The sequence below is a fragment of the Leopardus geoffroyi genome, chromosome D1 (genome assembly GCF_018350155.1).
Source record: "Leopardus geoffroyi isolate Oge1 chromosome D1, O.geoffroyi_Oge1_pat1.0, whole genome shotgun sequence".
NCBI classification, from domain to species: domain Eukaryota; kingdom Metazoa; phylum Chordata; class Mammalia; order Carnivora; family Felidae; genus Leopardus; species Leopardus geoffroyi.
In genome coordinates this window covers 51,902,300-51,929,751 of record NC_059329.1, presented here as the reverse complement: position 1 = coordinate 51,929,751, position 27,452 = coordinate 51,902,300, and the positions used below count along the sequence as shown (strand labels likewise).

Here is a 27,452-nt window from a genome sequence, read left to right as displayed (position 1 = left end):
CGACTGCGCCACCCAGGCGCCCCCCCATGTGCCTAGTTTTAATAGGAACTTCTTTACTTGTTCCTTTGCTACTTTTTTTTTTCTTCTAAAGAAAGAATTGTCATCAGCATTTAGCTCCCAGGAAATGGCATGTGTGTCTTCCCACTAATAATTATGCTGAGAATGTTCCTTTTGAGGTTCCCTTTGACATTTCAAGACATCTTCCAGGAAATTAGAGAGACTTGTGGTTTAGTGGGAAAAGCTGGGTTGCCTCTAGCTTTTAGAGACTTAGGGATTAAGTAAAGGTGCAGGGAAGGGTTGAAATGTGAATATGGCCAGATAATTGGAATGTCCTTGACATCCTATGGGTAGCAATTCAGGGAATGATGAAAACACACGTTGGCTCTTAACCAGGACATGGGGACAAGGGAGTGGGAATGGTGTGCAGAATGCACAAGAAAATACATATGCAAATGCCCTAAGGCTGAGTTTCTCAAAATGTGGATGGTGGGCCACCTACAGCTAAGTCACCCAGGAATGCTTATGAGAAATGCAAATTGTTTGCACCCACATCAAACTTGCAGGGTACAGTTACCTGGGAGGTGGGGGCTGGCAATCTACATTTTACCCAGGTTGCCAGGAGATTTTTCTGTAAAATCAAGTTGGAGATCCTTAGTAAAATGAGAAAGACACAGGAGGGAGTAAAAAAATTGAGTTCTACTCGAAGCTAAGGTGTCAGTGTGCTAAGAACATCTTCACATTTAATCAGGACCGTATCACTATGACACAATTATGTTCATTCTCATTTTTGATGAGGAGACAAAGTCACAGACAAAGAAACTTGCCAGAGGTCACAAACCGTAGCAGTGGTGGAGGCTGGATTTAAATACAGAGAGTCTGATGCCAGACCTTGTTTTTCTAACCACTGCAATGCATATGCCTCTTAGAGGCATATAATTAAACTTAACACGTTACTGAGTAAGCACCATATGTAAAAATATTAGGAGTTGGTTTTGTTTGTTGTTGTTGTTGTTTGTTTTGTTTTTTTGGTAGGGCAAAAAAAAAAAAAAAACCGCCAATAAAGCAAAAGATGGACATGCAACCCAGTGTAGTAACTGATGGGTGCAAAATGAGTTTCAATCCTATGATAAACAATGTGCTTTATAATCAAAATTAATCCAGTGACAGACTTTCACATTGTTGTTGTTGTTTTAGACTGCTAATACTAATAAAATATGTTGAAGTTCCAGCTTCATACAAGAAGAAAGGAAGTGATGCAAATTCCCTCATTACCAATATCTGAGGCATGATGTGGTGCTAAGTCCACTAGGCATTGCGTTGAGTGCTTTGAGTTCAAATCTTGGCATCATTTAACTATTGTCAGTTGGGCCAAGTCACTTGACAGCCTTAAACCTCCATTTTCTCATTTGTAAAATGAAAAGAAAAATTCTCAATGGCCTTGCTGTAAGACTGCTATAACTATCAGCACGTGTTAATGCAAATGAAAGTGACAATATCAGCTACCTTCATAAACTGTAGTGTGTAATCCATAAGGATGGTGCTGCTGGATAAAAACTTCCTTGATAATAGTAACTAAGACTCATCCAGCATTCTACCCCGCACAGCACTTACTGCTTACAAGACACTTAGTAAATATTTGCTATGTAAATACGGCCAACTAGTTATCTGAGTTGCTGTAATGGATGTATGAATAATCAAACATGTAAGAAACAAATTGCATCCATAAACTTTTATTTTTATGAAGTGTTCCTTTCCCACCTTCCAAAGAAAGCTGTAGAGCTATTTAAAGTAAGAAAGTCTGTGTTTACTTACTGTGAAAATCAAAATTGTTTTCCTTCAGTGTTTCTATATATTGTACATTAATTTGAAAAACAATCACAAGCCTTCTCTTGGAACCCATCTCTCCAGTCCCATAAAGTATCTGAATCTTTGGCCCTATGTTAAATTGATCTTCTCACTCTGCATAAAATGCATGCCCTTCAAAAGTGAATGTGTAGGAATAGTAATAAAGAAAGGAAAACAACTAAAAAACAAAACAAAACAAAACAAAAGCTAAAGGGGGGATAAGAAACTGCAAGATTCGTATTCCATTTTAACACACACATACATATACATTCTGTTCTTTTATTATAATTTGAAGTCTCCTCAAGATTTTCTTCTGCTTCACAAAGGAAAGCCAAATGATCTGACAAAGTGATATAATGAGATGTGTCATCCCTGCAGAAATGTTTAAAAAGGAGATCTTAGTTTGAGTGAGTGCAGGAGTCATAAGAATTCACGCAGGGCTCATCTCCTCCAGGGATTAATCAAGGGAACTTTATCAGGCACTTCTTTCTGTCCCTCAATTGGCCGGTCTACAAAATCCCACCCAAGGGTAGGAAAAAGTAAGCTGCTAAGGTCCTTTAAGGTTCTAGCTTATCAGAAAACCTCCAGAATACACAGATCTACCTACAGAAAAGATATATCTGTACCAATATCATCTATATTTATAGAATATATATCTCTATAGAATCTCTCTCTAATATCTATAAATAAATCAGATCTTTGTCAAATCATTTGGCTTTCATATATATGCACACATCACATACACACACACACATACATCTCCCTCGCCCCCAACTTGGCACAATTCTATGAAGGGAAGACTGAAGATCTAAGTGTCACAGAAGAAAGAACACCATGGGGGTTAAAGGCTCTCACTCATTTCTGCCTATTAATTTATTTGTTCATTCAATATACATTTACTGAGGTTGCTGTTGTTTGCTGCAAACATAACAGGAGGTAAAAGTCTATGAGGGGAAAACATACAAGACGTGACAACATCACGTAATGATAATGTGATGTGATCAACAATACCACTGCAGCACTGGGTCTTCTGGAAACCCTTCCACTTATTTGAACCCAGTCTGAATGGTCAAAAATGGCTTTAAAGAAGGAAATGAGTAAACCAAATTGTAAGGAATAAATAAAAGTAAGCAAGTAAAGTTAGATTCACCAGATTTCAAATCCTGATTTCACCATTCAATGTCCCTGGATAATATACTCATGTTCTCTAAGCCTGGGATCTTTCTTTGTAAAAGAATAAGAGTAATGTTGCTTCATGTGGTTTGAGGGAAACTACAAAAGAAGGTGAATTGAAAGTACCCCTCAGAAGTGCTTCTCCTATGCTAAGACCACAATAAATGTTGATTTCCTCTTTGGAAAGAGTAAGCATAAAGAAACGCCAAGTTGTTCACTAAGGCAGTTATCACTGTTGTTTTGAACCTGAAATAAAGTAATGGGTTAATAGCACAACGCCTTGTCTTTTCTCTTTCTCCCTCCTGTGCTCATACCAACAGTTTTTGAGGTTGAAGCACCATAAGGAAGCTTTTTAAAATGAGGCCAGATATTGTCGTAAGCTTTACATATTTTGTTATTTAATCCTTATAAAACCTTTTGCCTTATGAGATAACTGCTGTTCTCGTCCTAATTTTCCATTTTAAGAAAATGAGACACATAGAATTTAAGAAATTTGCTTAAGATGAATCTGGCACCAAGTAACCAAACTGGGATTCAAATTTAGGTTGCCTGGTTCCAGAGTCTGTTCCTGCACTCACTATACACCTTAAATATCTGTTATACAATGTGTATACTTAACACACAAATCATCTCTAGAGTAAGAACAGAATTTCAAGAACAGGACCCTGAGAACACCACCACTGAAGTGTCTGTGCAAGGAGAAGATGCTATGGAGAGTGAGGAGATACTAAAATTGCATCTTGCCTTGCATAAAGGAAACCATTGGTTGCCGATGGTTTACCTATCGTACCATCTTACTTCCCAAACAGGATATCAATGATGTTCAGGTATCCACTCTTCCCTTTCACATGATGAAGAGGAAAGAGAATCCATCCCCATGTTGCAAGAGATTATGAAAAGAACATGACTGCTGGTTGATCTGCCAGCTGAACCCAAGCAACCAGAGATTCCCCACCCCCTCTCCTGTCTTTGGAACTTATGTTCTGCCTACCATTCTCACAGTGGAAGATGTCCCCAAAACATAGCCTCTTAGAGAGTAAGGTGTTGCTGAGCCCATCTGGATGGTATATGTGGCTAAATCCAGTTAAGGACTCTATATAAACTTTAAAACTTGTGGTGAGTGACTGCAGACATCCCCTTGTCCCATGGATGCCCAAGAAAAACCTTATAAGCAAGTTTCCTTGCTTATTAAAAGCTGATATCTACAAATCTGGAGTGGTCCACCTCTTTCTTTGGTCTCTCCTTGCCCTCCATGTAAGATCCAGTTTGTGAACTAACATCCCAGTTTCAGAAATAAATTCCAATCATTCCAAATTTTTCCAGATTGGCAAAGGCGTTTCTCTATACACTCTTATTGGTCTAACAACCTAGGATGGCCCCCTAAAAGAAGCACTCATATTGCAAGCATTGGTAATGTCCCTCTTTTTCTCCCAGTGGATGTAGACCAAGAAACATGTTGCCCCAGTTGCAGTTGGTAGCCATCCTGTCGCCATGAGCCATCCTGAAGACAAAGAAGACACTGACAACAAAACAAAGAGAATCAGGGAGGCAGTCAGACACCCAATGTAGTTGCCACAGATTGTATTCCTCCCTCTATACTTCTTATAATTTGAGAGTTATATAGCAAACAATGGCCTCATTACTGAAGTTGTTTTTTCTGTTAATGGAAGCAAACAAAAAATCTAATTGATAAGTCATTGGAGACAATGGATAAAAAAGATTTAAAATGAGAATGCTCAATATCATTAGATGTTGCAGAGAGAGGATTTTACAGTTTAAAAAAATCTCGAGATATAGATACAAACTGATCTCTAAATCATTTGGCCAATCAGCCCATGGTAAATCCAGAAAATACCCAACACATCATTGTCCACAGTATTAAAGAAAGGGATGGAGGTAGGAATAGAAGGACCAGTAAGTTTCACCATTCGGCCTCCTGGAAGTTTATTCAATTGTATGGATTCATGCCTGCAAATGATGCTGCACATTTATATGTAGTCAGTTTTATCCACTGCTTGTAAAAAATAGACTGTGTCTCTGAGGAACCTGTGTAATAAAGCTGGAAGAATTCTGTAATTAACCCTAGAGTAATTATCTTCACACCAAGTAAACCACTCTGGAGTTGGCATGTGGCATAGCTGCCAAGAACCCTGTTATAATAAGGTTGGAGGGAGCAATTTCTAACATTTTGCCCATGGTGTATAAACCTTTAATGGAGCCAAATGCCAATCATCCACAGAGTTATACAGAGAAGATCAAGGTAAGTGAAAGCCTCCAAAGCTCTATTTTAAGCACCAATTTTCATCATTAGCCTTACCTGAGTATTATAAGTATGTCACCCAGCTGCATCATAACATCAAAGAAGCTGGGAAAATGAAAAGATCTAAGAGGTTATGAAGACCAGCCTGCTTCCCAATGTGAGGTTCCTTTCAACACACCCCTGACAGGCAACTGAATAATTTCCATTTAAATGTCTCTGGGAACCAATGGTTGGAAATCAAGAACACAAGCGTGGAGCCAAACAGACTCAAATGTTCATCTCTGACAATTATTAAGTGTAACCTAAAATGAAACTAATGTCACAGGGCATTCGTTTCCCCTTTTGAGATAGTTTAAGCCATGATTCTACTCCACAACACTGCTGTGACTGGACAATTTGTTTTGAGAAGGACAACATTAGTTTTCTTTCTTTTCCTTTTTATTGTCAGATGTTTAGAGTTTTTATAAAATTGCACCAAATATGAGTCTATACTTGACTTCCCTGAAGAACCTTCTCCTAGGTCCTTATGACTGAATAGAACATGGTTGTCTTCTTGGGAAACCTACTGTAACCCAGACGAAGATATTAGTTGAACCCTGCAGGCAAGGCCTTTGGCTTAAAATCAGCCCGAGATGAAACTCCTTGTGAGGATTTTTTCCTGAGATTGTTTTGTTAGCAACACTTGATGCAGGGGAAAGGTCAGTGATCTTTGGCAAGGGAATTAACTCTTCTGCTCTATTTAGCCTCAACTTCTCCAATGAGAGAATTAAAGTATTTTATGATTGTAATTAAAAAAAAAACAAATTATCTTGTCATATAATTTCTGAACTCTCTCTTCCTTGAATATCTGTGTACACTCAGGAGTCTTTAAACGTTTCATAAATATGGCTGCTTGAGTTAAATGCCCTATTTCTGATACATGCTCACGACAAGATCCTAATACGTAACAAAGTGTCATCTGGATGCTGCACACCTATTACAACAGGAAGAAACTATATTAATTTGATGAATGGTTGTATCACTAGCCCATTAATTATGTTTTCATTTTACAAAAATCTCTAGAATTTTCCCCACTCACCTAGAAATTGCAGCTTTACTGGCGTTATGACCCCAGGTATGCTATTTGACTTCTAGGGCCCTCATCTTCCATCTGTGAAATAGGAATAATACCTAACTAAAGAATCACTGGGAGGACTAAGAAGGTGATACACAAAGTGCCTTATACCCAGCATGTGCAAGAAGGTCAACCAGTGTAATCCCCCCTACGTTTCTTATTCCCTTTTTCATCCCTAACCATTCAAATGGAGGCCTCAATCAGTGACATAGTGGCAATCACCTGGCAATTTAAGACAGAAAGTGACCAAGATTATGAAGGATCTACCATTTGATCATCTCTAGCAACAAAATGCACTGTGTGTTTAGCATCTGCTGACAGCAGTCTTCTGATGAGTATATGATTTCGGGCAGCAACAGGTGAAAAGAACGTCCTGGATGATTATCATAAAACCATGAGTATGTGAGAGGCTAACAGAGGCTGCATCACATGCACGTGCTCATGCGCACAGATCTGCACAAATGCACACAAACTCATACCATACTCCAAATTCTGACAGGACTTGTGTCAGTGAGCCTGTGAAATAGAAGCTGGCTCATTTGCTGCTCACCTGCTTCCAAAGGGAGTGTTCTGCTTCAAGATGGCAACTTCCCACGGTTGTGGATTTAACCCCCAATTCTTCATAGCAAAGTTGGAAGGATGGAAAGATTTCTCAACAATTCTATGCCTTCTGATCTTTGCGACTAATGAGAAAGGTCATCCACGTTAGCCATCCTTTCATTACTGGTTCCATTCTGCTTATAAACTCCATTTAAAATGGCCAAGAAGACAAAATGACTTTCCTGTGGAGAAGGTTCTTTTTCCTTTTTTCCTACTTAATTAGCTACACTTTAGGTAGGGTGATTGGGGGGAACTAGGAACATTATTTAAAGCTCTAGGGAGGACCATACTTTTGCCTATTACAACAAACCAAATCAAATCAAGTGAAATCAATTTAAACTAACAGAGTATATTCTGCTAAATGTAACTTAATTGGTATAGAATGTATGGTGTGATTTTAAATGGCGTTTTAATGATCCTTGGGGAACAAAAACACTCATTTGAGCTTAAAATTTGTTCATCCACTGATTCAACAACTATTTATTGAGTAGCTACTATTCTGGGCAATTTAGCTCAGCAGAATGCTATGTATGTTTGAGTTACAAAATGTAGATGAGATATCCATTTTTACCACTTTCTAGAAAGTGTTCTTTTGTAATCCACATAAAGGTAATCTTTGGAGATAATATTGATTTCTTAGGGTTAATTATGATGAGAAAAGATAATAATGGCAAATAATAGGCACTCCGTAAATGGAGGAGATATTGCTGTTGTTGTTGATATTAAAATGCTGAAAAAATTCTGGGATTTTTCCAAATGAAATTTACTTAGAAGTTTGGGAGCCTGAGATAACATAAGTGACCTAAATCCTATTAGTGTTTAATTGCAAATAAATTAACCTATCATGGATCTTGCATATAATGTCTGTACTTAATCCCAGATAAATGATTTTTTTCTCTGTTGTTTGAGGGCTAACTAAAATACCAAGATGATTTTTTTTAAATAATTGTATTATCCACTTAACATTCAAATCATAGACAACTTTTTCTTCTAGTATACCCAAAACTAGCTTCATAGAAAAAATCTCACCCACCCTAGTTCCCTAGAAATCACTGTCATAGAATGCCAGAGGAGGTTAGAAAACGCCAGAATGTCACATTTTGTTTTATAAACCTACTGAAATCAAACCAAGAATTAGGGCAAAAGGTTAGTAAATTGTGGTATTTCAACAGGAGAGTATTTTTTCTAAGATAATGTAGGAAAGTAGCTTCTTTAAAAAAAAATGCAATGCACGTTGTAATGGACACCACCCGGAATCCGTTTCTACTTTGGTGCCTTATCTGGGTTTGTTCCCCTATCATCCTGCCTCATCTTGTAGGCAGCCAACTTCCAGATCGATTTGCTTGCTTTAAGGGTATCCCATTCTCCCTGCCAGCACTGGCTTAGGAAAAGGTGTGTAACATCTAGCCAAAGAGCTATAATGGGAATCTGATGGAGGCTTTTATGAAAAAATAGCCTTGCTCTTAAGAAAGTTACAAGATGATGTGGGCTGTCTCTGCTTCCTCATCTCACCATCCTATCTGTATGTGACACCTGCAAACACTGCAGGCATCTTTCAACCAAAGAATGAAACCAACATTGACTATGGCAGTTTGTAGAGATGGAAAAAACCTGAAACCTTGACCTTTATAACCACTTAAAAAAAATCGTTTTGGCAAAAGTACCTTTATACCTCTACTGGCTTTTTACCTTGAATAAACTGACATTAAATAAGCCCACTCTGCTTCTGGACTTCCTGATATTTGAGATCACAGGCCCTATAATACGAGTCAGTTTTAATTGGGGCTGCTGTTTCTTTTAGCTGAAAGCATTCTCATTAAGACTATAACTTTCTTTTTTTTTTGATTTTTAAAAAAATCTTTATCTATTTTTGAGAGAGAGAGAGAGAGAGAGAGAGAGAGAGAGAGAGAGAGAAACAGAGTGAGAAGGAGGAACAGAATCCGAACCAGGGCTCCAGGCTCTGAACTGTCATCACAGAGCTCAACGGGAACCCACAATCCATGAGTTCATGACCTGAGCCTAAGTTGGACACTCAACCAACTGAGCCACTCAGGCACCCCAAGACTATTACTTTCTAACACACAAATACATATGAATAATGATTAGAAAAAATACATATATAGAAAATAGTATAGTTCATCAAATTGTTAAAATTATTATATTGTTATATCATTTTTTTAATATTTATTTTTGAGAGAGTCACAGCATGAGCAGGCGAGGGGCATATCGAGAGGGAGAGACAGAATATGAAGCAGGCTCCAGGCTCCAAGCTGTCAGCAAAGAGCCTTACGCGAGGCTCAAACCCACAAACCACAAGATCATGACCTGAGCCGAAGTCAGACACATAACCAGCTGAGTCACCCAGTTGCCCCTGTTATATCATTTTTCAAGAAAAAGAGAAAAAAAAAAAAAAAACAGAGCCACCCTACGTATGGATGAAGATGTTTAGCTAATGGCTCAAGATTTCTGTTTTATTTGTGAACATGCTATATAGAACATACGTCTATTCCATATGTTCTCAGGCTGACTATTCAGCAGATACAAAATAAACAGTTGAGCGCAGCTAAAGAAAAGTCAGATGGAACAAAAAATAAATATCTGGAATTCTATCTTCCTGTAATATGTAAGGTAAAATCCAAAATTTTTAAAAAGAAATTTTTTAATGTTTTTATTTATTTTTGAGAGAGACAGAGACAGAATGTGAGTGGGTTAGGGGCAGAGAGAGAGCGAGACACAGAATCCGAAGCAGGCTCCAGGCTCTGAGCTGTCAGCACAGAGCCCGATGCAGGGCTTGAACTCACAAACTGTGAGATCATGACCTGAGCGGAAGTTGAATGCTCAACCAACTGAGCCACCCAGATGCCCCGAATCCAAAATTACTCTTAAAGGTAAGCACAGAATGTCTGGGAAAGGGGGAAAAACAAAACAAAACAAAACAAAACAAAACAAAACAAAACAAAAAAACAGAAAAGAATTTTATAAAGCCTTATACCTTTATAAAATTATTTTATAAAAAAGAATTATAGCTTCTTGAGTCAACTTACAGGTGACCCATCTTGTCTCCTCTTACACTCTAATCTGTACCCTATCGGTGGCTTGAAGTGTGACTCCTCTCTGGAAAATCTCTTCTTTTCTTCTCTCTTTTCGCGTATTGGACATCCTTGAATTAGATATTACTCTTCTAGTGGCCAAAATTTCTTTTTTCACTTTGATACACCAGAAGCTGTAAGAGTTTACAGCCACTGAATCCTGAGCAGGTCAGGAGTCCAGGCACAAATATCTGCGTCCTCTTCTGAGGTCCTCACAGAATTCAGTTTCTTGTGGTTGTAATACTGAGCCACCATTTTCTTGCGGTCAGCCAGGTATCCACTCTCAACTCCTGGAGTCTGCCCCCAGTTCCTTGCCACAAAGCTTTCTCACATCATGGCATCTTATTTCCTCAAAGCCAGCAGGAGAAGCTGGTGCTCCAGTCTGCTAACACAGAGTCTTACATAACATAATGCTCTCATAGGAAGGAATACCCCCCTTACTTTTGCCAAATTGCCTTGGAGCAAGTTCCAGGTTCCAGCTGTGTGCAAGGAGAGGGGATTATGCAGACGTGACCCACTGGGGGGTGCTGGTATTCCCTGTCTACCCCCCTACCACTACCACTCACGTCTTCTCTAAGGGCAATGAGTGTTCAGCGACTATACTTGACAGATGGTGTCGAGAGCACTTAGAATCAGGTAAGCCTACACTGAAACCCCAGTTTTCCTCACTATCACTTGGGTTCCTCACTTGTAAAGTGTAAAATATTTTAGGTTAAGTGTTCTTCTTTTTCAGGATATATAAAAATTAAACTAGGTAATGTAAGAGAAAAAAAGTTGGTATAGTATTTGACACTTAGTAAAAAGTCAAAATGGGCAAAGATTAAAACTGTATAATTTTTGCATGCATACTTTGAACCAGAGTTATTTTAAAAAATCAACACATTTGAGGAGGTGCCTGAGTGGATCAGTCAGTTAAGCGTCCGACTCTTGATTTTGGCTCAGGTCATGATCTCATGGTTTGTGAGCCCACATTGGGCTCCATGCTATTAGCACAGAGCCTGCATGGGATTCTCTCTCCCTCTCTCTTTGCCCCTCCCCTATATGCACTCTTTCTCAAAATAATAAGTAAACTTCAAAAAATAAATAAATACACTTGAGCATGCCACTTCTTTCTTTAGAAGCCCTTCAAAGTGTACCACTGCTTTGAATAGGAATCTTTACCTCAGCCCACCAGGTTCTGCACAATAGGATCCCTGCTGACTTTGTCACTTGCCGCACTCTTGACCTGCTCTGGACTTTCTTTCAGTCTCTTACAGGCTACTCTTCTCACCTTTCCTTTTGCAGGAGCTCATCCCCTTCCCTAGCACTCTCCTTGGCCCTTTAACTTGCATGACTGCATTTGTATATCCAACAGCTGTAATATGTAGGTATTATTAATCTCCATTTACAGACAGATTAAGAGTAGTTGAGTTGTTTGCCTATGAACACACACAGTTAGAAAAGTAACCCAAGATTCAAATCCAGGAAAGTCTGATTTTCAAGTCTGTCCTCTTTTCTGCTCAGATTGCTACTCTAGATATGGGACCCATATACACTTGTCTTTGCTTTTAACTTTTCTGGGAAATATTTAGGGCAGCACGAGTGAGTCTTAACACTTCAAATATATGGTTGTAACTTACCTCTTCTATCTCGAGTCCCTCCACAGGCACCTGCCCCAGTGGGAATGAAGTGAATTAGTCTGAACTAAATAAGGCTACTACCCCAAATCTAATTATGATTTTTTAAATGTTCCTCAATAAAACTTTATTATGGAGATATGCTTTTTTTTTCTGAAAATTTACAAAATATTTCCCTATGTAAGTGGGAGAGGAAGGGTAATGAGGATATTGATATTTTCTTCAAAGGATTAAATCAGATAATGGATATAAATCCCTGAGAATAGTGCCTGACACAAGCAAGTGGCTTAATAAATTGTATTTATTTTATTCACACAAAGAAGCCCTTTTCTGAACATTCTAGTGATTTGATAACACTTAAAATCTGTCTCATATACTTTGGAGTCAGAGTGGCTGGGTTCAAATTCTGACTTCTTTACTCATTACCGGGGTGGTGGTAGACAGTTACTTAACCCCTCTGTACCCTAGATTCTTCATCACTAATGAGGAGATAATAATAGTATCTGCCTCACAGAGTTGCAATGAGGATTAAATGAGTTACTTTTGGAGAATATTTATGATAGTGTTGGATGCTGTATAAACATTTTATAAATAAAACAAACAAGATATTTATTGGCAACCAGTTACGGAGCAAGATAATATGATTAAAACAAAAAAAAAAGGGAGACAGTTTTCAACCAGACTGTGACCAAATGCTTAAGGAGTTTAAATAAATCTTGTTGGGGGAAAATGATGCACACAGGAAAATTATTATAGCAAAAAAGTATAAAGAGCCACGTTCCAGACAAGTAAGAGGCATGTTTTGAAGCATAAAGCTCACAAAGAACATTTTACATGTTATCGCATTTAAATCTCCCGATAGTTCTGAGAGTCACATGTATTACGATAATTATTTTGTGAAAAAGCTAAGTTTTGAAGATGGTAGATGGTAAAATATTAAAGATGGTTTGTAGGTGAACTGCATTTAAGAGCTCTGATTTCAAATTATAATTCATTCATTCATTCATTCATTCATTCATTCTTTCACTTACCTATCCACTTGCTTATTCATTAAAACTTATTTGTGCTTCACATGCATTTGATATAGTCCCTAAGTGGCCTGAAATAGTCAGTGTGATTCCCTAACACTAGGGATTGGGTTACTGCTAACAGCAGCACTCCTAAGAGTAATTGCAGATCCCAGAGGGGAAAATGTACTTACAAGGAGTTTGTATTAGGAAGTGACTGGATTGAGCAGGGACTAGGCCCCCTTTTTTTATAAGGGGACCAAATTCTTTTTTACCAACATTCCTCTCCTTCCCTCTTCTGAGAAACCTTGGTTAAAATGCAGTGGAAATACTGAGATAGGAGAGCATGTGCCAGCTATCGGAAGGGAAAAATACCCAAATGCCACCCGAGTACGGTGAAAGGCGAAAGAACATCTGTGAGTATCCCCCTGTAGGTTTTCCAGATGTGAACAGACACATCCAGCACGCGTAAAGATGCTAGAGGTATCTAGAAAAAATGTGACCAAGGTATGGCAACATCTCTCTAGAACTTATCCAGGACACTCCTATTTTCTCTCAGATTCAATATCATTATTACTACTATGTTACCATAAAGTTATGAAGGATATTATATTAAAAGGTGGGAAGAATACTGTGACAAAAATAGTTGCTGACATTCTGTTAAATGTACTTCCCTACTTTTTCTATACATATTTTAAACAAGCAGCAAATATGCTACAATACTGCGCTTAACTTGTTTTCTTTCCATTTATTCTATCATGAACATGTCTTCATGCCAAACCATAATGCATATTCAGCAATACCTTTATGGTTGTGTCATAGTCTATAAAATGGAAAATGTATGTAATGAATTCTCCATGGATGTACTTCTTATTGGGTCCTTGATTCTCCTGTTTGGCTCTGTCCCCATCCCTCCCTCTTTTCCATTCTTCCTTCCTCCATCCTCTATCTTCCACAGGTACTGATTGATTGGCTTTCCAGTGACAAGCTCACAGACAGATGAGTGAGAAATCCTTGAAGGGCGGTGAGCTAGAAAGGACAAGGGCCCCAGAAGTGACAGATGATCTGAACTGCAACTTTCACACTTAATGCCTTGTGAGGCAAGGCCTACATTTCTCCTTCTCATGATTGACACACACCTTTGGACCAACTAACTTCTTTGGCATTCCTTTCCAAAATGGGATTTCTAGTTTAAATTTCCAACCATAGTGGAAAGCACCTCCCAGTGGCCCCTCCCATTCACCTCATTCTTTCCTCCCGCTTTTTCCCCTTCATTTTCCTATTTAGCTTTTTCTTGTTCACTTCCTTTCTCTCATCCTACATAGATGTGATTTGAGTAAGTTTTTATTTTCTACGGGGAATCCCTGGATTCCACCAAAATTTCTTTTTTAAAAGAGTCTATAACTAGTTGAACTCTATATCTGGTCTTTTAAACAATTTTTCAAATTTTTTTTTTAATTTTTTTTTTCAATGTTTATTTATTTTTGGGACAGAGAGAGACAGAGCATGAACGGGGGAGGGGCAGAGAGAGAGGGAGACACAGAATCGGAAACAGGCTCCAGGCTCTGAGCCATCAGCCCAGAGCCTGACACGGGGCTCGAACTCCCGGACTGCGAGATCGTGACCTGGCTGAAGTCGGACGCTTAACCGACTACGCCACCCAGGCGCCCCTCAAATTTTTTTAATGTGTATTTATTTTTGAGAGAGAGAGAGAGAGAGAGAGAGAATATGAGAGGGGGAAGGGCAGAGAGAGAGGGAGACACAGAATCCAAAGCAGGCTCCAGGCTCTGAACTGGCAGCACAGAGCCCGAAACAGGGCTACAACCCATGATTTGAAATCATGATCTGAGGGGCGCCTGGGTGGCGCAGTCGGTTAAGCGTCCGACTTCAGCCAGGTCACGATCTCGCGGTCCGGGAGTTCGAGCCCCGCGTCAGGCTCTGGGCTGATGGCTCAGAGCCTGGAGCCTGTTTCCGATTCTGTGTCTCCCTCTCTCTCTGCCCCTCCCCCGTTCATGCTCTGTCTCTCTCTGTCCCAAAAATAAATAAACGTTGAAAAAAAAAATTTTGAAATCATGATCTGAGCTGAAGTCAGACACTAAACTTACTGAGTCACCTAGGCACCCTATATCTAGTCTTTTAAGTAAAAGACTTTAAAATTTTGAATTTGCATGTTTTAATCTAAAATACATTGTTTATCATAACCTTGGGGTGATCATATGCCTTCCACTTTGCAACTTTCCTTCTTCTCCCCCAGTGTTTCATCCAACGTATCCTGATATAGCAGAGATGCTAAACAACATGATAATGATCAGAACTATGCTAGGATATATAGAGATCCCTATATATCCCAAGATATTAAACTGCACAATATGCCATACATATGCTAAGGATTTGATTTTGCTGTGTGGTAGTAAAAAGACATATAATATTGTCATGACTGGAACTGAAAACAAAGGAAAGATTGATCATAACGCTATTACCTCAGATTCTGCATCCACCATTTTACTTTCTGCACCTTGCAGACTGCTTAATTCTCCTTGAGTCTCTAAACCTCACCTTATTTCTCTAGATTTCCAGTAGACTTTCCCCTTCCATATGTACACAGGGAGGAAGAGAGAGAAAGAGAGAGAGAGAGAGTGGAGGGAAAGAAAGAGAAAGAGAGGGGGAGGAAGAAAGGAAGGAAGCAAGCAAGCTAGCAAAGAAAGAAGGGAAGGAAAGGAAAGGGCAGGGAAGGAAGGGAGAAAGGGAGAAAGAGAGAGAGAGAGAGAGAGAGAGAGAGAGAGAGAGAGAGAAGGAAAAGAAAAGAAAAGAAAAGAAAAGAAAAGAAAAGAAAAGAAAAGAAAAAGAAAAGAAAAGGAAAGAAGAAAGAGGTGTAACTTGTATAATTATCAAGAACCAACTGATTCAATCAGTAAGCCAAAAAGATTGGTCTCTAGCCCCAGGTGTATCCCTATCCCATCTGTATTTCAAAGGAATTCCTTTCTACACACCTTTGGCTTTACTTCTTCATGTATGCTCTGGGATGTAGGAGTACCCTAAGTACAAGAGGGAAGAGAGTATAGGATTTATAAAAGGGGTGGAAAATTTCTAATTATTATTAATATTGACTCATATTTTTGCTAAAATCCTGACTAAAAATCAACAGAGAAGTCTCATTGCTGGAGAAAAATGAAAGCAATTAAGGAGAAGCCACAAAACTGAAGTCAACCATTCTAATTTGTAATTTATGAACTTCCCGAGGTGGGGGAGGAAGTAAGTAAGTAAGTAAATAAATAAATAAATATTCATGATATTTTAACTGTAAAATATCAATTATAGACATGTAGAGTTCTGACACAGCCCAGATGCTAATAGATTCTAAGTGATCGTTAGTGTTAGACATTTCTTGTGCATTCACCGCACATCAAGTATAGTGTAGCATACAACAGAGAATTCTCTTTACCCTCAAAGAGCTAACAGACATGACTGGAGACCATCATGAATTTATTGTTCTAGGTATTCCTATACTACAAAAACCTTGTCCATTTTGTTCTTTTAATTGAGAGGAATATTGATCCTAAAGCTGCACATTATGGTAGAACAAACTTTATCTTTGGAATCGAGCTTCTCTAAAACCATAGTCTAGCAACAACTTGTCAATTGTATACTTTAATTCATCTGATCCTCACTTGCAGGGTTATTATGTCTATTATATAAGATATTTATATATAAGTGTGTGTATGCATGTATATATATGAGTATGTGTTTATGTGTGTGTATACAATACATTAGACACAAATATAAAACAAATGCCTACATACACATGAGAGTGCCTAGCAGAGATATGGGCACACAGGCATCCAATAAATACTAGTTTTCCTTTCCTTCAATCATAAATTGTTTCCAATGATGGTATATCAGATATCACAACAAGTTGCTGAGACATGTCTACTGTTCAAGACAATGTGATTCAAAGAAACAGCAAAGACTCTGGAGCCACATAACTGTGGGTTTCAGTTTTGGTTTCTGGCTGGTAAGTGGCAATGAAAGATTTGAATTTTTGTGTGTCTGACTTCAAAGCTATGACTCACTATCCCACACTTAAGAGGCAAAATAAAACGTTGAGCTAATTCCAAAGCAATCCCAAAGAATACAAGAAAGGCTTGGTGATTCATGTGCAAGGAAGAGGAGTTCTGGTTTCTTAGTTGGAATTTTAGTGGCTTAGGTAATGGCTACCCAGTGTTCCCAGTGGTCAGCTCGCTTACCATTAATTTCCATCTAGTTTCTGTCCATGCCATCCAGGTATTGGTTTGCAGAGTGGCTCAAAGATCTCTGGAGGATGTAAAATTGAGAATACCCTTCCTTTGGGGATTCATGAATCAATGATCCTTAAAAGTGATAGCTTTTTCCTTAGAAAAGCACTCCTAGATTTAACAATTTACAGCTGGATCAAGTCATCTGCCTTTATGGATGGCATGAGACTTAACCAGTTTTCACCGAATGCATCTGTAGGTATAGATACTCTCAGCCCCTAGTCTATCTGTTGCTGTTGTTGTTGCTGTTGTTTTGTTTTGTTTTTTAGACCCAAGTTTCTCTCTCTTACACATAATTATTACACATAATATCCTCAGGCTGGTATATACTTGGAACAATACGCTGTTTATCTCATCATACAGCAAAGGGTACAGGGAGGCCTGCTTTCTTTACTGTAAAAACATCACAGAAGCTACTGTGCACCTGAGATTCTCTGGACCTTCTCACCACAGAAAGGAAAGGGATTCAGCAGGGGGGACTATCAACCTGACAAACACCTTTGTCTCCCTCTAGGGAGGCAGGAAGCTTTGGAGAGAAAAGGGTGCTATTCTTCAAGTCATATGAATCAAATTCCTAATTTAAGTTTTGTCTCCCATTAACCCCATGTCTACTTGGGCAAGGCACTTTCCTCTCAGTACATGTTTCCCCATCTGTCAAGTCAAGATAAGAGATATTAACCCTGTATGAAGATTAAACAAAATAGCCTATGTCTACAGCAGCTAGCACAGAACAGGCTTTCGTCGACTTAGTTTTCTAACCAGTTATGTCTTTATTTCAGGTTTGTAGAGGACCAGCACCATGAATAACATCCACTTTTGTTTTTAAAATACAAAAAAAAAAAGACAATAATAATTTCTGAATAAAACCGCTTTATGATATATTCTTTTGAAAAGTTCTTGTTTTGAGTTTATTTTGCCTTTCATATGAGAAATAAAAAAGAGTAGTAGACTTAACGGGGTACCTGGATGGCTCATTTGGTTAAGTGTTCAACTTTAGCTCAGGTAATGATCTCATAGTGAGTTTGAGCCCCACATTGAGCTTGAGCTCCACATTGGGCTCTGGGCTGACAGCTCAGAGCCTAGAGCCTTCTTGCAATTTTGTGTCTCCTTCTCTCTCTGCCCTTTCCCCACTCATGTTTTCTCTCTCTCTCTAAAATAAATAAACATTTTAAAAAATTTTAAAAGATACTTAAAAAAAAAAGAGTAGTAGACTTCAAATATTAGGATTATTTATATGATTGTGTTTTTTTTTAACAAAAGAACAACAGGTTTATTGAGCAGAATTCATGCTCTGACCTCTGCAGTTAATGATTTTTGTGTTTCTGAGCCTTTGTTTCCTCATTCATAAAATGGGTACAATTGGGACACTTAAGTGGCTTAGTTGGTTGAGCACTCGACTTCGGATCAAGTCATGATCTCACAGCTTGTGAGTTCGAGCCCAACGCTGGGTTCTGTGCTGACAGCTCAGAGCCTAGAGTCTGCTTCAGATTCTCTCTCTCTCTCTCTCTCTCTCTCTCTCTCTCTGCCTCTCCCCTGCTTGTGTTCTCTCTCTCAAAAATAAATAAGCATTTTTAAAAAATAAAATGGGTACAATAATACTTGCTTCTCTTATGTCTTATGATCATTGCATGGTATAATACATGGGAAGATATTTTGGAGATGTAACATGCTGTTCAAGTATAAAAATAAATAGTATTGCTGCTGATATATTTGTATTTGAACAATAGCATTACCTATCACATTGCTTATAATCATTATTTTACTAATCTTAACATTTCATTATTTCACATTCAAAATTCCTTTATTACTATATGAGAATGGTTTATTCTAATGAGAAAAGCCTCTTTATTTTTAGAACTGAAACATAATGAAAGGGAATATATTTGTGTTTCCTACTTTTCTCCTAGGGTTTAAGTATCAAAGACAAAGAAGAGTGAAGTAGATGGAAGAAAGGTAATATTTTTGAAAATATTTAATAATACATTAACCTTTGGAGCTGGCTGTCTTCCCATTTTCTCTGCTATTGAAGACCCTTTCATAGGCAGATTAAATAAAATTAAGGTAGCCAGAATCCTGAGCTTTCCAAGTAACTTCTTTCAATTTCCAAATTCATCCTACTAATGAGTAGGAGTTGAACAGGTGAAGGAATTTTTCTTTACTATGAAAATAATGTCAATATTGAGTGGATTTTCATTGGTTTGAACATTTCCTGAGCCCCAGCCAGGTGCTGGTCATGTTCACATACACCATTCCATTCATTACTCACAATACTATTCAGACCAATATTCTGGTCCCAGTTTTCAGACACTGACAAGGACACAAGCTCAGACAGGCAAAGTCACTAGGTCGTGACTGGGTTTCAGGTAGTGGAACAAAGATATGTGAGTAGACTAGACTGACATGATTTCTTACTGTAATCAGAAAGGCTCCCAGACTGAAGAAATCAGTCTTTGCCTTTGACCATTAAATGGACTCGAATATACACTGACAAAACGCAGATGAGATCTACTTCTGACTTCACAACGAGACCTCTCACCATCAGCCTCAATAAGGGAATAGTTTTTTAACAGTGAACAAGCAAATGTGGGGTCTAGGAGCTACTGTGACATTTCAGAGTCTAAACTTTAACAAGATTGGGGAAAAAAAGTCTTTCCATATATTCATTAATTAATGAAATTTATGAGTTAGAAAGCACACATTATATATTAGAAATGTCTTCTTTGCAGCAATGGTCATTAACCGTGGTTCTCAAAAGCCTCCAATCACTATCATCAGCATCCAGATCCTAGCCTCTTTTTAAAATTGTGAATTTCTAAAATTCTAAAATTTTGTGATAGACAGAGACACAGAGAGAAAGGCAGAGAGAGCAAGGAAAAAGAATGGTTCAAAGAAACATAATTTCATATGTGTAAAAACACTATCATGTGAAGTCTAATCCCTGATATCCTTGCTGTCTATTGCCAAAGGCTGATTACTTTTTCTTTTTTTTTTTAATTTTTTTTTTTCAACGTTTATTTATTTTTGGGACAGAGAGAGACAGAGCATGAACGGGGGAGGGGCAGAGAGAGAGGGAGACACAGAATCGGAAACAGGCTCCAGGCTCTGAGCCATCAGCCCAGAGCCTGACGCGGGGCTCGAACTCACAGAGTGCGAGATCGTGACCTGGCTGAAGTTGGACGCTTAACCGACTGCGCCACCCAGGCGCCCCCTGATTACTTTTTCTATAGACCTCAATATAACACCAAGGTTTCACTATATATCTGTATAAATTAAAGTCAAATACATCGATAAAAAATTATGTTGATATCACTGCACCTGATTTTTTTTTAGGTTAAGTTAAAAAAATCACACTTAACAAAAAAGTGTAGATCAGCATGTTAATGATCTATAAGAACAGTTTGCTAAGAAGTGATTATTAAGTTAATTGTTGTGAAATACTGCACACCACACCTGAAAAGTAGTGAGGCTTCAGGACAGGCAAACCATGATGAGCTTCAAGGAGCCATATTTGGAAAAGAAAGGATAAGGGTAAAGGGATAGGGATATTAAATAATAATATTTGTACAGAACTGTACAGTTTTCAACACAATTTTTAGATATACTATTTCATGTAATTCTCACGTCTACCCTATGAGATAAAACAAAAGCCATACTCCTTGTTCAAATGAAGATTGTGAAGGTGGAAAAGCTTCCATTCTCTGTAATTGTGAAAAGAGGATTCCTGCCACACTTGAAGTCCTACCATCTTTCTTTCATTGTCGGCCATTCCCTGACCTTCAAGTTATTTGACCACAGTGCATCTGTGTCACCTTCTTCCCTTTTATCTCCAAATCGTTTCCTAAGAGGCTTTGCTAACTGCTTGTTAAGTGCTAGCTTCACTCTGCCACCATCCCCTGTTCCACCACACCATAACCCTATGAAGCAACCATGAGCATGAAAGACTAATCATTTTATCCTTTGCTCTTCTGCTGGGGTAAAGAGATTAGAGAGGAAAGGAATGCAGAAAGGAAGAGGCGTTCCTTAGGCAATGAGCAACAGGGAGGAGAGAGGAAGCGGAGACTTATGATTCTGCAGAAATCTTTTGTAGATTTTGCCATTTTGCTGACCATTGTTTCTATTTCTTCCCATGAGTAAGTTGATCTAAATGTCCATAAAAACATTGTTAAGTGAAAATACTGTTCCTCTTTTATCAAAATATTTTTCCTAATACTGTTTTGTTAATGACAGAGATGATGATGGTAATAAAACAACTTCAGGTTTAGAGTCCTGTAGACCTCATCTGATCTTTGTAACGACATGAAAACAAACCAAGGTTCCAAGTGAAAGAATGACTTCCTCAAGGTCACTCAGCTTTAAAGAGAGCACAGCTGGATCCTGAAGCCCCATATTCTTTCCATTATCATATCCTGTACTTGGCATGCAGGAACCCTGCATAATAATAACTTTAGACCAAATTAATCTATCTTCAGATACTTGTGACTTATATAAATCGTATACACAATTGCCGCAAGGCAAGTCTTCCCATTTTAAATTCAGTTGGATAGGTGAGACAAACATGTGATTTTATACCATGGAACAACCAATTTCCTACCACGAATGAAGCTGACATCAATTTCAAAGAAACAAAAGCAAGGAAGAAACAAATCAGCTTAACCTGACTGTTTACAAAGTGAGAATTGGAACCACAACCACATGTCTGCAGACAGCTCTGTGTCAGAAGACACTGGTTTGTAGCATTTCTTCAAGCTTGCTTTCAATTATGAGCTGATAATGATTACTACTTGAAAATAATGTTTTATTTCAAGCATATTTTGCCTCAAAGACCTACTGAGACTTTCCAAGAGTCTTGTTAATGAGAAACATCCTCTGCTGCATCTTCAGGAAGGCAGGATGATGTCCTGAAATGGGCTTTAGAGTCGGGCAGAACTGATGTGAAGCTCCAGCTTCAACATTTTATAGCTGTGCCACTTCGGACATGTTGTAAAAAATAGACATAATAATGCTGGCTCTGTGTAGTGTTATGAGAAGTTCCAGTAAATTCTTTTATTTTAAAGCTTGCAACTATATAAAAAAGTCAGTAAATAATATCTATTTTAATGGTTTACACATTTACTATGTTACCCTACCTCATAGAAGGTGCTTAAAAAATATTTGCAGAATTGCAAGAACTCAGCTGTTTCTCTTAAATTCGTATTTGATCTGAGTCAAATACAAATCTTGGTTATCTGTATCAATCCTTGGTGATGGACTGAGTGTCTGAGATGGTGGGGTCCAGCCTGTTGCTATGGCATTGCATGACTGACTGTTAGCCCTCTTGTTGAGCGCCACAGCTGGATTTAAAGCTTTATGATCATGAGGGAGGTACTTCGGATTTGTCTTGCCATTTCTAAGATGGGCATAAGATAGCAGGACATGGTTTTTCTGCCATATAAAATTTTGATGAGGAAGAATTCAGATGTTATATGTGGAAATATTTATAAACTGCGAAGTGCTATTCTAATATAGGGAAGCATTCTTGTTAATGTCACATCTTGTCCTGATGACTGAGGGTTTCAGTACACCATACGTCAACTGTTTGGTCAGGAATGTGGACTGCACAACAATATTGTTTAGAGCAGGATAAATCAGAATGTTGAGATCATCATGCCAAGACCATCTAAGGGTTTCTGTGCTTGTCGTTGTTATTTATTGTTAATTTTTTTTTTCCTGGAAGTTAAGTGTCTTTGTTAACTCCCCATATTTACACTTTATTTTTAATTCTGTTTCAGGAATGGTGTAGTGAGAAAAAAAATCCTATTCTCACTATTTTTCTGACTTGTCCAAACATAGGCATAGTTTGGGCCAACTTGTTCTTATGAGATTTTGGCACTCTTTCTTGGCTCAAGGAAGGGAAGAAATACTTGGGTCTATTTTCATGTTTGTCATTTTATTTGTATGTTGGAATTTGCCTCTAAACTTTTTCTTTCCATGCAGCGAGATAAAACGTCCTGGATAAATATCCCCATCATTAATCATATTTCCATTAAAGCACAGCCAAGTTCAGTTTATTTCCAAAACCATGTACTGAGTATCTACTCTGCCTCGCACTGTAATGGTAGATAAAGATAGGAAATGGCATGGCTTCCTGCTCTCAGGGAGTTCAGTGGCTAGTGTGGAGACAAACTCTTATTTATACTTCAATGTGATGAATGCTTTGATATTGGTGTGTACATCAGGAAAGGAGAGCTCAGAAGATGGCCACCTAGACTGAGGAGGCAAAAGAGCCAAAAAATGTATCCTGAAGGAGGTTACACTCTTAAGTATCAGAAAATTTAAAAACAAATAAGACAAATTGTCAAAATGACTAGCCAGTGGTAGTCGAGAAAATAATATTCCAGAAAACAACTCCATCTCCATCTCGCCCACTGTATTATACATTGGTTGACTTACTATTCATTTCCTCTCATTTGTGTCAAGGGTGAAAAGTAATGATTTACCAGCTGATCTACTAGAAAATCTGAGGAGGCAAAACAGAGTTGGATTTCGTAAAACGGCTGATTATATAATCTGAAAGCCATTGAAAGAGGACTGGAGATATTTCATCTTCCAGGTAAAAACAACTGGCTTGCTTCACTGTATTAGAAAACCCCCAGAAATCCTTAAGAAATCATCCTAAACGTGGCATCTTTCTCAGGGCATCACGTGACACATGCAGAATGAAAATATTAATGTGGTCTGTTGCACTCTGCCACTAACAGTTTTTTAAAGTCATAAATTTTTCCCTTATCTTGGAAAGGGGGAAAAAGCCCTTCAACTCTCTAATTTATAATTTAAGAAGTTTTGTTAGATCAAAAGAAAAGAAAGAATGAACAGAAGCAAAGAGCGTAAAAAGCTTTAATATTTGAGCGATCTTACCATGTTCGGAACAGCCTTTCTCACCGCTTGTACAGCACAAGCAGAGAAAAGAAACCAGAGAATGATTTGCTCAAGGTTGCTCAATGTGAGTCAGAAAAGACGGGATATTTGAATGCAGCTAGAGCTGACATCTTTCTCCTCTAAGAAGGTATTTTTTGTATGTGATTGGTTTCAGTCTCAAAAAGTAAACACAATCACATTTCACACATTTCAAGCAGCAAACAAAGTATAGCTGCTTTTCTTCAGGGGAGGAGTGTGGGGAAGCTTCAGGAGGGGACATATTTACTCCATAACAAAAATATAAACATGCTACTCAGCAGGGGAATGGGGGAAATTGGCATGGCCTCCTTGGGACAAATACTGAGTGTAGTGAGATAAGACTGGGTGGAGGTAGTAATGGGCAGAAACGGGGAGAAGGGGCGTGGGGTAGCAGGAATTGCTACTGCTTTCTGCACTTTCTTAAGCAACTTGACACTTAACCACTCCTGCAGGCTTTCCAGCTGACCCTTCCATACTACCCCAAATAAATCCTATCTCCACTCTTCACATTGAGTCCATATGCAAAGCAATATGACCTCCTGATTAAGAGCTCAGTATACACTGTTAAACTGTGCTGCATTCAAATCCAGAACCTATTTGCTATTAACTTAGGGACTTTTGGCAAGCTAAATCACCTTTCTGAGCCTCAGGCTTTCCCAACTGAAAAACCTAGGAGAAACAGGGCTGCTACAGAGATGGTTGTAGAATGGAATGAAAGAACGCATGTGCTCAAAGGACTGCCTGACAATGATTAATAAATAGTAGGGAATGTTATCATTTTTATGGCATAAATTGCATATATTGTTTTCATTTGCTTGTCTTCACTTGACGAATGTTGGCTCTCTAGAACAGGTTGTAAGTAAAACACGAGGTTGCATTGAAGCCTACCGTATAAACTTTGTTACTAAATTCCAATTCCTCCTCATCAAAGAATTTAGCCATAATCTTGAACCATCTGTGGTTGTGGGAATAAATGCACTATGTCCAGAAATGGCATTCCATTCCTTTGTAACTCGATTTTCTTTTGTCCCTCTTGTCTCTCCCCAGGATGTTTGCTTTTTCCTAAAGGGCCTTATTCCTAAGCTTTCATGTTTTTCTGTTTTCGTAGACTGTTAACCCTTAACTATTGTAAAGTCCTTTGTGATGCTTTTCATTTAGTTACAGTTCACCCTCTCAGGTCAGCATTTTTCAGTAATGGGAAAAAGTTATACATGCCAAAGTGTTGGAAGGAAGGAGCTAGATTTTAATTTTCATTTATTTATTTTTTCAACGTTTATTTATTTTTGGGACAGAGAGAGACAGAGCATGAATGGGGGAGGGGCAGAGAGAGAGGGAGACACAGAATCGGAAACAGGCTCCAGGCTCTGAGCCATCAGCCCAGAGCCCGACGCGGGGCTCGAACTCACGGACCGTGAGATCGTGACCTGGCTGAAGTCGGACGCTTAACCGACTGCGCCACCCAGGCGCCCCAAGAAAGAGCTAGATTTTAAAATAAAATTTCCTACTGGACAGCACTATAACAGTCCCGGTATAAGACCATTTAGCCTTCCTGCAGAGATGTACTATAAAGCAGTATTTTTTTCCCCTCAACATTATTTGAGTTCTCCAATTCCTTCTAAAGAGAGGTAGACGTATGCTCTTCTGATTCCCTGTTTTCACCTATACCATCTGAGCTCTCTGGTACAACAGAATAAGGCAAGTTTTAGAAAAGGAATGAATAAAGTCAGTCCCAATATCAGTGTAAGAAGAAGTTGAGATTAAATTGAATTTTTTAAGAAGACGGATAACCATTTGAGCATATTATGAGGAAATATAGGGCTGAATCAGAGAGGTGTGGTAGAGAGAACTCAGAGTTAGAATGTAAACCATTAAGGCCAACATGGGTAAGAAAGAACATAAAGTAAGATGATGGTTAGCAGATAAGACAACTGACTGGTAGTTAGGATGCAGAGGTCCTAAGAAAATTAGATGTCCAAGTTCAAGATACTGTACTGGAGCCACTTAGGGAGAACCCACTTTTCTTTAGTCCATGGTGTCTGCCCCGGAATTTTGCTTTTTACTAGAGAATCGTATTGCTCATCTCACACATTTCTCCACCTCCTCACCCTTTCCATTTGCCTCAATCCTGTAAGCGTTGGTGCAGAGAAAATAATTATTCAGCAGAGGTGAAGTCAGCCAAGAATCTGAGGGAGTTAATTTGGACTTGTAAGAATAACATAATTGAGGAAAGGGTATTGTGGGGTATGATCAGGAATTTGAAGACCTCTGAAAAGATGTCTGGGTCTTCTCATGAAAGAAGAAAATGGAAGTGTAGTTAGAAAGGTTTCCTAGTAGCAAATGCATGGAGAAGTCTCGGACTTGAGATGAATCAAATGTACACTGATGAGCACCCTTTTAGAAAACTGTGGGTCATGTCTATTTGGCAAAAACACATATCAATAAAAAGAAGGAGCAAAATGAATATTTATTGAACATAGGAACATGTGTTCATTGCTTTAGATACATTATCTCATGAAACACATACAACGTTCCTATGAGACTGGTACTATTATTTCCTCTGTACAGAAGAAAAAAACTGGGCTGTAGGGGTAGGTTAGTTCTTTGTCCAAGGTCACATAGTCAGTGAGAGGCAGAAGCAGATTTTAAACCTAAGACTTTGTGAATTCTAAGCCACATCCATCTCATTGAGCTCCCAGACCCCATGAGGAACATTTGTTAGCATATTTTATGTACATAAGTGGATGATGGCAGTGGGGAACAATAGACTGAACAGGGAAAGAGAAAGGGACTCAGATTTGAGGAGAAATTGATGGGGAAGTCACACACCAGAATTCTTTGAGTGAGTTGGGATGAGCAAGGGACTCATGTTGTTGGAAGATGGAAAAGTCCACAGATAGATCTAAGTAGTTTTGATTTCCAAACAGAATTCTGGTGAAAAAATAATTTGATGCCACAGGAATTTTCAACCAAGGTAGACCCTACAAATTTGTTTAGGGTGTTGGATAAATGATCCTAGAGAAACTAAAATTTCTCTGGGTCAGAGTATACAAAACACCATATGTTAGTGGATTGAAATAGAGTTACCTCTTTTCTAAACGTGTGTGTGTGTGTGTGTGTGTGTGTGCGCGCACATACGCGCATGTGCACATATACTCGTTGTGGGAAAAAGTGCATAGTAATACCACTTAGTAAAATTTGACCCTATTTTATTGGCATACTGATTATGTTTTCAAATCTAAGATGTTATTGATAGAGAGATGCAACCTTATTTTATGTACCCCTAAAATATAAAACAAAATGCTTCCAATTATAACTAGAAGGTTCCATTAATTGGAAGACACATGCTGATTTCAGAGATGATAAAATCGGAATACATCTGCATCTGAAAATCAACCAATGGCTGCATTTTCTTCCCATCTAATTTCTATGCATAAATAGAGGTCATATCTAATACAGATAATTTCTAATACTGCTTTTTCTCTTGCTTCAATATTATCTATTAGGATTAGAAATATTTTCAAAA

General features: G+C 38.4%; 1 protein-coding gene across 4 annotated transcripts in view; it reads right to left on the bottom strand.

Annotated features, from left to right (window-relative positions):
- Positions 1-27,452, bottom strand: part of TENM4 (teneurin transmembrane protein 4) — a 2,911,279-nt gene that overhangs the window by 1,728,827 nt on the left and 1,155,000 nt on the right. The gene's annotated exons all lie outside the window — the stretch shown is intronic.